Source organism: Chenopodium quinoa, unplaced genomic scaffold (genome assembly GCF_001683475.1).
Source record: "Chenopodium quinoa cultivar QQ74 unplaced genomic scaffold, ASM168347v1, whole genome shotgun sequence".
Lineage (NCBI taxonomy): Eukaryota > Viridiplantae > Streptophyta > Magnoliopsida > Caryophyllales > Amaranthaceae > Chenopodium > Chenopodium quinoa.
Window position 1 is genome coordinate 2,293,381 of NW_018743977.1, and position 10,712 is coordinate 2,304,092.

Consider the following 10,712-nt stretch of genomic DNA (forward strand, 5'->3'; position numbering starts at 1 on the left):
AGATTGGCACGTTTCCCGAGGTTATAAATACCTCCCTTAATCCTCATTAAGAAAAAAAAAACGCAGATTACACACATTAAACACTCTCACCTAGAGAGACCCAATCACTTTAATTTCCGCATTAATTACTCCTTAATCAAGTACTAACTTGACCGTCGGAGGCGGATCTCCAATCATCCGGAGCATCCGTTTGTTTTGCAGGTACAGGCGTCCGGTTCCAGTCTCGGAATTGTAACTCTCCCGCAGGACATAAGAAAACCCCGAAACATTTTGGCGCCGTCTGTGGGGAGAGTACTTCTGAGATGGCACCCACGTTTGTACCGGCTCCTGAAGAGAGACGTCCCCTGGACGATCCTCTAGTTCAGTCGGACCACGATACTGAGAATGAATTTGAAGTTGAAGCTCACACAGCTTCAGACGGGACCCTAAGGGCCCGACGTACCCGTCATACCGAAAGGAGGGAACGGGAACATCTTCAAACTGGAAGCGAGCCAGCAGGCGCACCGCCTGTTCGGCAGCAGCCGACTGATGGGTCTGCTCCCATCACAAGGAACGAACTCATGACCTTCATGAGGGACTTCAAGGGAGAAATTCAAGAGTTGATCAACAAGAAGCCGCCTGCTCTGGACAAGGAGCAGTCGGCTAAGAAACCCTCCACTCCACGGAAGAGGAAGCCAGTTCAAGGGCGAGAGGCGACCCCTCATCCTAAATCTAGGAAGTGGGAGCCACCTGCCCTTGATTTCACAAAATACCGTTTTCCTACTCCAGGAAATAGGAAACATGTTCGTCATATTCAGGCGGACGGGTTGAGGAAAACATACACAGACGCTCGGCTACTGCTAGAGCAGAAGAAGAGTGACCGATTGTCAGAGTCGGCCTCTACTTCAAACTTCCAAGACAGTCTGCAAAATACCTCGATGAGGCATACTCAGTCGTATCATGAGGGTCAGTCAGGCGGCACCTCCCGTCAGTCCGGCTTTCATAGCGACCAGGCGGTACCAAACTTACCGTTTGTACCGCAACAACAGTATTTTTTACAGCCACCTCCGTTTGGTGGACATGCAGCAAAAAATGTCCAACCTATGGACTGGCAGCTACGGTTGCTTAGACTTGGTGAACAGCCGTCGGCCTTCTCCAAGGAAATTACTGAAGCCGCTCAGCCGGCCAAAGTGAAAAATGTATTAGTAGGCGCCTATGACGGCACTACTAACCCAGAAGACCATCTGATGGCATTCACCAACCTGATGTACCTTCAAGGGTTGGATGATCCCACTTGGTGCAAGTGTTTCCCAGCGACTCTCAAAGGAATCGCACAACAATGGTTCGGCAACCTGCCGACTGGTTGTGTAAATAACTTCAAGACGCTTGCTTACTTATTCACCTCCAACTTCGCCATGAACATCCCTGCGAAGAAGACGTTCCTTGATTTAGGAACAATTCAGCAGGGCGAGAAGGAGGGGCTTCGTTGTTACATCAGGCGGTTTAACCTGATGAGAATACAGATTCAAAGGTTACCGGATGAAGTAGCCTATACTGACTTTTTCAGAGGTCTCAAAGACGGGTCGACCTTCAAATTTGATTTGGTCCGAAAGAGGGTGGCGACTCTTCAAGAGGCCTTGATTGAAGCGGAAGACTATATACAGGCGACTGATCTTTGTAGTACGGTAAAACAGTCAGACGGGAAAAGGTCCGACAAAAGAGAAGGACGACAGAAACAGTCGTCAAACAAAGTTGGGACGGCTGCTCTAAGAACTCTCGGCCTACAACATGATTCTGGGACGACCAACCCTGAATAATTCCAAGGCTGTTATAATCCCATCTCTTATGTTGCTCAAGTTTGAGAGGGATAATGGAACAGACGGGTCCCTAAGGGGAGATCAGAGGATGGTCCGAGAGTGCTATCTCTCGGATGTCAAGCCTACTGTTATGGCCACTATGTCGAGCGGTGGAAAAATAGACCTTGACAATGTCAAAGAGAGTGCGCCTGTTCAAGAAGCAGGCGGCAAGAAGAGAAAGGCATCCCAGACAGGGGCCGCAAGAAAAGACAGAAAATAGCAATCATTGGCAGAGGAGCGGTCGGATGAATTCCGCCCTCAGCCAGCTGGTGAGCATACGGACCTGATCTTAGACGACTCGCGTCCTGACCGAATAGTCAAAGTTGGGACGGCTGCTCTGAGAGACCTTGGTGACGACTTTCACAAACTATTGAAAGAATACAAGGACATCTTTGCATTCGAAGTCCATGAAATGCCAGGCATTAGTCCTGATCTGGCGGTACATAAACTGGCCGTGGATCCGAAAAAGAAGCCGGTACGGCAGAAGAAGCGGAACCATGGCGAAGAAAGAAGTCAGGCGGCAGCCGCCGAAGTTAAAAAATTACTTGATGCAGGGTTCATTCGGCAATGTTACTTCCCAGACTGGGTTGCAAATGTGGTGCTTGTTAAAAAGCCGAATGGCACCTGGCGAATGTGTGTAGACTACACAGACTTAAACAAGGCGTGCCCCAAAGACAGTTACCCTCTGCCTAAAATTGATAACTTGGTCGACTCAACAGCCGGCCATGCTTTGATGAGCTTTATGGACGCCTACTCTGGTTTCCATCAAATTTCTTTATGGAAGAAAGATCAGGAGAAGACGGCCTTCGTCACTGATCAGGGGTTATACTGTTACACGGTCATGCCGTTTGGTCTTAAGAATGCCCCGGCCACTTTCCAGCGAATGATAAACACTGTGTTCTTTGATCAGATTGGGAGAAATGTCGAGGCATATATTGATGATATGATTGTCAAGTCTAAACTTCAGAAAGATCATCTGTCAGACCTTCGAGAAACTTTCGCCACACTCAGGCGGCACCATGTCATGCTCAATCCCAGGAAATGTTTCTTTGGAGTTGAGTCTGGGAAATTTCTCGGATTCCTTATCAATCAGAGAGGAATAAAGGCGAACCCTGAGAAGGTGCAGGCGGTCATCGACATGCAGTCGCCTCGTACCATCCGAGAGGTTCAGAAGTTAACAGGTTGTCTGGCGGCCTTGGGAAGATTTCTAAGTCGATCAGGCGACAAATGCCTATACTTTTTCCAGGCAATTAAGAAAAAGGCAAGGTTTGAATGGGGGCCGGATGCTGAGGCGGCCTTCCAGAAATTGAAAGTTCACTTGCATTCCTTGCCGAGGCTGGTCAGCCCTTTGCCCAAAGAAGTACTCTACATGTACCTGGCCGTCTCTGATCATGCGTTAAGCGCTGTTCTCCTTGCTGAAAGAGACGGATGTCAGCTCCCGGTCTACTTTGTCAGTCACGTACTGAAAAATTCCGAGTTGAGGTATCCCTTAGTGGAGAAATTTGGTCTTGCACTCTTCATGGCTGTTAAAAAATTGAAGCCCTACTTTTTGGCACATGCAGTCGTCGTGTATACAGACCAACCTATCAAGCGGCCACTGACCATCATGGAGTCGTCAGGCCGAATGATCAAATGGGCCATAGAAATACAGAGCCTCGAAGTTACCTTCGAGCCTAGAAAAGCAGTGAAGGGGCAAGCCTTTGCTGACTTTATTGTTGAGATGACTCGTCCTCCTGACTCTCAAGTTCCAGACCAAGTCTGGAAGGTATATGTGGATGGAAGCTCTACTTCAAATGGTTGTGGAGCAGGCGTCATATGTCAGTCGCCAGAAGGCGACAGGTACGAGTATGCTCTACGCTTCAGTTTTCAGGCCTCAAACAATGAGGCAGAATATGAAGCTTTACTAGCCGGAATCCGCATGTGCAAGGCGGCAGGGGCAAGGAAAATAGACGCCTGTTCTGATTCACAATTGATAGTGAGTCAGTACAATGGCGAATACGAAGCAACCCATCCGGCCATGATCAAGTATTTACAGGCGGTCCGACAAGCAGTCGGCTCCCTTGAGGATTTCCATCTGACCCAAGTGCCGAGATCAGAAAACAACCAGGCGGATGCAATTTAAAAATTAGCATCATCCGCCTCCTGTGATACTCCTCGAACTGTTTTTTGGGAAGTAATGGAGAGGAGAAGCATTGAGGAAGACCCTATTGGAATCTTAGACAGAAGCTCAACCTGGATGGATCCAATCAGGGCATATCTGACAAATGGTACCCTGCCGGATGATCATCAACAGGCGGCAGCACTGAAAAAACGAGCAACCAGTTTTGAAATAATAAAGGGAGAACTTCACAAAAGGGGGTACCTTCAACCCTTCTTAAAGTGTGTTACTCCAGAAAAGGGGCGAGAGATACTAGATGATCTTCACTCTGGTTACTGTGCTTCCCATATAGGCGGTAGGACGCTTGCTCAACGGGCAAGGCGGCAAGGCTACTTTTGGCCTACTTTAGAAGCAGATGCGATGGGGATGGTGAAAAAATGTGACAAGTGCCAAAAGTTTGGCAAACTAATTCACCGTCCGGCTACTGACCTCACTACCATTCATAGCCCACTACCGTTTGCTATGTGGGGCATGGATATTCTGGGTTCATATACGCCTGCTACAGGCGGAAGGAGGTACATACTTGTTGCAGTCGACTACTTCACTAAATGGGTAGAGGCGGAGGCTGTAAAGGGAATCAAGACGAAGGATGTAATTTCATTCATTTGGAAAAATGTCATCACTCGGTTCGGGGTTCCCATGTCTATGGTTTTTGATAATGGTCCCCAATTTGAGACGCCTGTTCTCAAAAGCGGGTTGGGTGACCAAGGAATTGCACACTACTTTGCCTCTGTCGGCCGTCCACAAGCAAACGGCCAGGTAGAAGCCTTTAATAAAATTATCTCAGACGGTCTCAAGAAAAAGATTGAACGAGCAGGCGGCCTATGGGCGGATGAATTACCACATGTTCTCTGGGCCATTAGGACGACTGAAAAGGGGGCGACTGGAGAAACTCCATTCCTCCTAACTTATGGTGCGGAAGCTGTTCTTCCAATAGAACACTACGAGCCGACTCTTCGAGTAATGCTATATGACGAAGTGGCAAACTGGGAAGCCATGCGCCTGGCATTAGACTCACTTCCTGAAAGGAGGGGCAATGCTGTCTTGCGCCATGAGATTTACCGCCTGAGAATGACTAGATCATACAACAAAAAAGTACACAGGCGTCCACTCAAAGTTGGGGACTTTGTACTTAGAAAAATGGAAGCAGTTGGAAGGGCTAATGAGTCTGGCAAACTAACTCCCAACTGGGAAGGACCCTACCGAATCTGTGAAGAGGTCAGGGATGGTACCTACCGTCTGGAAACACCAGACGGCCAACCGTTGCTTCGAACTTGGAATGTAGATAATCTTAAGAAATATTTCTTTTTAATGATATAAATAGTCAAGGGCTACTTAATAAAAGTTTGCATACTTAATATTCAATTTTGTACTAAGAGGGGCACGCCTACTAACAAACATTCGGCTACTCTCCATACTCAGTTTTCATTTTTACTTAAGAGGGGCATGCCTACTGACCAACAGTCGGCTACTCTCCATGTTTAATTTTTATTCTTACTTAAGAGGGGCAGGCCGCCTATACATTTACAGTCGCCTACTCTCCATTGAGTATTTCACTTTATCATCAGAGGGGCATGCCGTCTGTACCTTTACAGTCGGCTACTATCCATTGAGTATTTTACTCTATCTTCAGAGGGGCATGCCGTCTGTACCTTTACAGTCGGCTACTCTCCATTGAGTATTTTACTCTATCTTCAGAGGGGCATGCCGCCTGTACCTTTACAGTCGGCTACTCTCCATTGAATATTTTACTCTATCACCATAGGGGCATGCCGTCTGGACATATAGTCGGCTACTCTCCATAGAAGAGGGCCGACTGGTTCCAAAGCACACAGCCACCCCCCTTATACTTAGCTAAAAATGATCAGGGCCTGGCCGACCCTGTGCCTAAACAGGCGGCTACCCTCCTCTTACTTAGCACCTACGTTCACCAAGAACTAACCAAGGCCACAAGCCGAATGATCAGTCCAGGCGCCAAGCCAACTGATCCAATCTTTAAACTAATACGACCTGTCCCAACATCATAGCAGGCGTCCGGCGGCATCCCTCCGGATGAAATTCGTCGCAGAGAGCAGCTCCCTTTTGGGTGGAACATTTCTCTATAAACTAATTACACGGCACCTATACGACTGTCCCCAAGGGCAACCACGTAGCCGTTTTTGAGACAAGGATAACTCTATCACTAACCAAACCAGTGGTAGCAGTTGACATTTGAGTCAGATGACCGCCTGTATTACTTGGGATAAATGCAGGGGGTACCTCTTGAGTTAATAGCCAACAAACATTGGCGAATCAAAAGGTTCAGCCGGCCTCCGCCGCCTGGTACCTTTACTACTCAAGCAGGAGTGACGGCGACTGAGTAACACCAAAGTTAACTCATAGTCACTCTCTCAAACTTAGTATGGAGCCTAAAAGGTATGAGTCGTCCGCCTGTTTTTAGCAAACAGGGGCTCTCAACCACTACTCCTGCTAGGTTAACAACCTATGAGTTAAAAGCCAACAAACATTGGCGAATAAAGGGGAACAACCGGTACCCACCGCTTGATACCTCTACTACTCAGTTACTTGGCGACTAGGTAACAATCATGTTTACTTGGTCACTCCTTAAAAATTTAGTATGAAACTAAAAAGGTGTTCATACAGCACCTGTTCACACTAGATTAAATATGGCGGGGAACAGTCGGCCTAGACGGCCTAAAGTCTCTAGCCTAAAAACATGACAAGTAGGAAACCACTTTCCTACTTGGTTAATTTTACAAATGACAGAACCACCTGCCTAAAGGGGATCCAGTCTTTAAAATGGTTCGAATACCGATTGGATAAATGGCCGACTGATCGTCTAGCCTGAAAACAGACTACCAGTCGTCCAGGGGCATAGGCGGCGTGACTAACTATTCGTACCTGTCTGCAACTATCGGCCATGTAAAACAGTCGGTATAGTGTACAATTGGATATCAGAATATTCAATACTTGAACAAATTTGAAGCAAAACAAAAATATTCATTAAAAGGAAGCCGGTCATTAAAGACCGGCAAAATATTCAGAGCCCCGGCCCCCTGGACGGGTAAATACAAACAAACGGCACGCAGGCCGGGGAAAGAAGACATAAAGCTTATGAAGGGGGCAGATCTTCAATATTAGCAGCTGCCGCCTAGTCAGCACTCTTTTTGCTGGACTCGGCTTCAGCTGCATCCTTCTTCGATGCATTACCCCCAAGCGGCACAAGCGCCACTACCGGCTCCTCCTCCTCCTCCAACGCCTCTTCCTCAGCAGCCGCCAGGATCTCTTGATTATATTTATCAGAACACTGGCAGTACGATTTTTCCCAGGAGGCAAAGTCGGCATTGGGGAAGAGGCGGCCCCAAGTCATGCGCTGGATTTGAGCAGAGTCTTCCATCATCTCCCGGACCAGCTCTTTCTTTTCTTGCTTGGCCTTTTCCGAGAGCTCCTGAGTAAGACTCTTCTCCTGGGTCACCAGGCGTTCCTTTACGCTCGCCAAGGATTTCTCCAAGGTTTCGTATGAGGACATCTTTTGGCGAAGAGGTCTCAGCTCGGTCTTGAGGTTGTTGATGGTCGCCTCCAGCTCGCTATTCCTCTTCTGGGCCGCCTCTAACTGAGCCCGGATAGCGGCGGTAGCCTGCGCCTGATAATAAAGAATATCAATTGTTAGAACTTCATTTTGGGCAATTTGAAACATTGCCTTATCACAGTCAGAGGCGGCCATAGCTTTTGCAGCCTTTACCTCTTTGTTCTTCCGGTCAAGCGGCTTGCGAAGGCCGTTCACTCGGAGCAGGGCCTAAGTAAAAAGGGGAACAGGCGTCAGTTTCCAAACAAAAAAGAAAACAGGCGTCCTGGAATTCAAATACTCAAAAATATGCTAAGTATACCTCAGCAAGGACCCCTGCAATCCCGTCTAGGTCAAGGGTGCCGACACCCCTGACCGCCTCCCTTTCAGCTGGAGGTATGACCTTGATCATAGACTTGGCCACTTCGACCAAGTCAGGCTCTTGAGGGCCGGCTGCATCAAGCATAAACAAACGGATTAGACCTAGTAAAGAAGGGAGCAAGTCTAAAATTTACAAGGACAATTTCATACTTCTAGGTGGCCCAGCTGGAGTTTTAGAAGAAGTGGCCGGCTGTTTCTCAGCCGCCGCATGTTTCCTGGCAGAACCAGGAGAGCTCGCAACAGTCGTCCTCCGGGCCTTGGGGTCCGGCTGTTGGGAAGAAGAAGCTCTTGGAGCGCCCGTCTAAAAAAGAAGAGAAGAGTCAGTATATGCATAAACACAACTCCAAAAAGAGGGTGAAAGGTTCGAAGCCCACCAAGGGTGCCCCCTTGTTGGGGGAGTCGGTTGAAGACTGTTGCATGATGGAGGCCCGCAACATGGCCGCCGCAGTCTTGGAGGCGGTAATTTTGCTCATGGCGTCCGCTGCAAAAACAAATAGCAAAGTTAATAAAAGTCATAACAAGAAATGCACAGAACAACAGAGTATTCGACAGGCCGGCTACCTCTTGAGCACCGACTGCTGAGGCCACAGGCGGCCAAAACGTACTCGTCGTAGAGCCATTTGAAGCTCGGGACGCAGTGCAGGGGTACTTGCTCTCGTACCCCTGAATTAAAGTTCACCTTCGACTCTACTTTGAAGAGTCCTTTATCTAGGATCTCTTTCTTAGCCTTGGGGGGAACAGGCGGCATGCTGCGGCCGCCTGCAAGAAGGGGCGAATTCCTGTTCCACCTGTTAAAGCGCTTGTTCAGCTCTGTGTCTGAACTCTCAATGATAAGGAAGGTGCTCCGCCAGTCCTTCCATTTGTTTGCTTTACCTCTCGTCATGAGGTAGCCCATGTGGCTCGTCAATTGATACCAGCCGGTACCGCCTGCCTTAGGGGTCCGGCTGAGGTAGTTCATGTGGGCGAAAGCCTCGAAGTTCGGCTCCACCCCGTGCAGTTCGCACCCGGCCACATAGCCGAGTACGTTGACCCAGGAGTTCGGGGCTAACTGCCATAACCCCAACTCATACCCATCCAAGATCCGCTGAACAACCGGATGTAGTGGGAAGCGCAGCCCAGCCTTGATGGCCGCCTCGTAGCAGCCAAAGCAGGCGCCATCATAACTGGTACCAGCCGGCCAGACGACTGTGTCTTCTGGATCTGGCACGAACACTAAAAAGTCGGGGCCCATTGTGTGGTTTGCGATAAAGCTCTCCACTTTCTCTTGCATGGTCGTGATCCGGCCCCAAGGTACCGTGCAGTAGTAGGGGGTATTTTGCTCTCGGTGAGAGGCGGATGGCTCCGCCCAATCGTCCCCCTTCTCAACTGCGTGAGAAAGCCTCGCCTCTTGTAGGCAACTGTTTTTCTCTTCTGTGTCCAGAGAAGCATGGCCAGAAGAGCTAGACTCGGAATCGTCCTCTAACGAGTCCGAAGAGGACGACTCCTCCCCTCTCCCGGAGGGGCCCGCCTCCTCTCCTTTAAAAGGAGCAGGAGAGAATGTAGAATTGTCAACTGTAAAATGGGAAGGGGTCACTTTGACTCCTCCCTCAGAACTGCCGGCTTTCAAGCCGCTTTGTTTCACTTCCACATCTGGCGCCTGGTCAGATGTTTCATTAATCGGCACCCTGTGGGAGGAGCCGTCTGAGTTTGAGATCCTGGCAGTCTTTTTTGTTCTGGCCATCATGCTCTGCATAGACACAGATACAGTCGGACTTTGTATAAAGGGCAAAGATGGGTCCAGAAAAGGGCAGGCGGCACTCCTAGTCCTAGATTCAGCCGTCCCCGGTGACCGGCTGATCACTAACCTAGGTCGTGTCGTGTACTTCCGTGGTGCCATTTCAAAAAAGAATAAAGTAAAGAGAAAATTAAGAGTAAGAGAACCGACGGTTACCTGAACGAGTGACGATTGATGAAGTTCTGAAAATCCTTTGCAGTCGGCTTGTCAGAGCAGGCGGTAGGCAGAAAGGGTCCAAAATGTCAGAGCAAGTTCAGGGGTCCAAATGTTCTCTCACAAAGTTTTCAAGTGTGAAAATGACCGAAGTCAACACTCCTTTATATAGGCGAAGTGAGAAGGCGAAGGGTCACTTCCAGAATTCAAAATTTTGGCGGGAGAATCTCTCGGCCTTTCGCCGAGTGACATCTGTAGCAGGCCGTCGCCTGTTACAGGGCGACACCTGTCACAGGTAACACGTGACCAGTCACGTGCCACCTGTGAGGGGCAAATGATTAGGGGATTTTGCTCCCACCAATCGGAATGCGCCACGTGGGCCAATCAGGTCCTGCCAAGTGTCCCCCAGTTGGACCTCTCAGGGCTTGCCACGTGGCACACGCCTATTCGTCCACCCTGGACTTATTATGTCATGACACGTGGCATACTCCATGCCTAATGGAGAAGCCGGTCACCTAGGCCCAACTTCCGAGGGAAGCCCAATCAGCCCAAGGTTAACCTAAACCTAGATTGGCACGTTTCCCGAGGTTATAAATACCTCCCTTAATCCTCATTAAGAAAAAAAAACGCAGATTACACACATTAAACACTCTCACCTAGAGAGACCCAATCACTTTAATTTCCGCATTAATTACTCCTTAATCAAGTACTAACTTGACCGTCGGAGGCGGATCTCCAATCATCCGGAGCATCCGTTTGTTTTGCAGGTACAGGCGTCCGGTTCCAGTCTCGGAATTGTAACACTCCCGCAGAACATAAGAAAACCCCGAAACAGTTTTGTTTGTA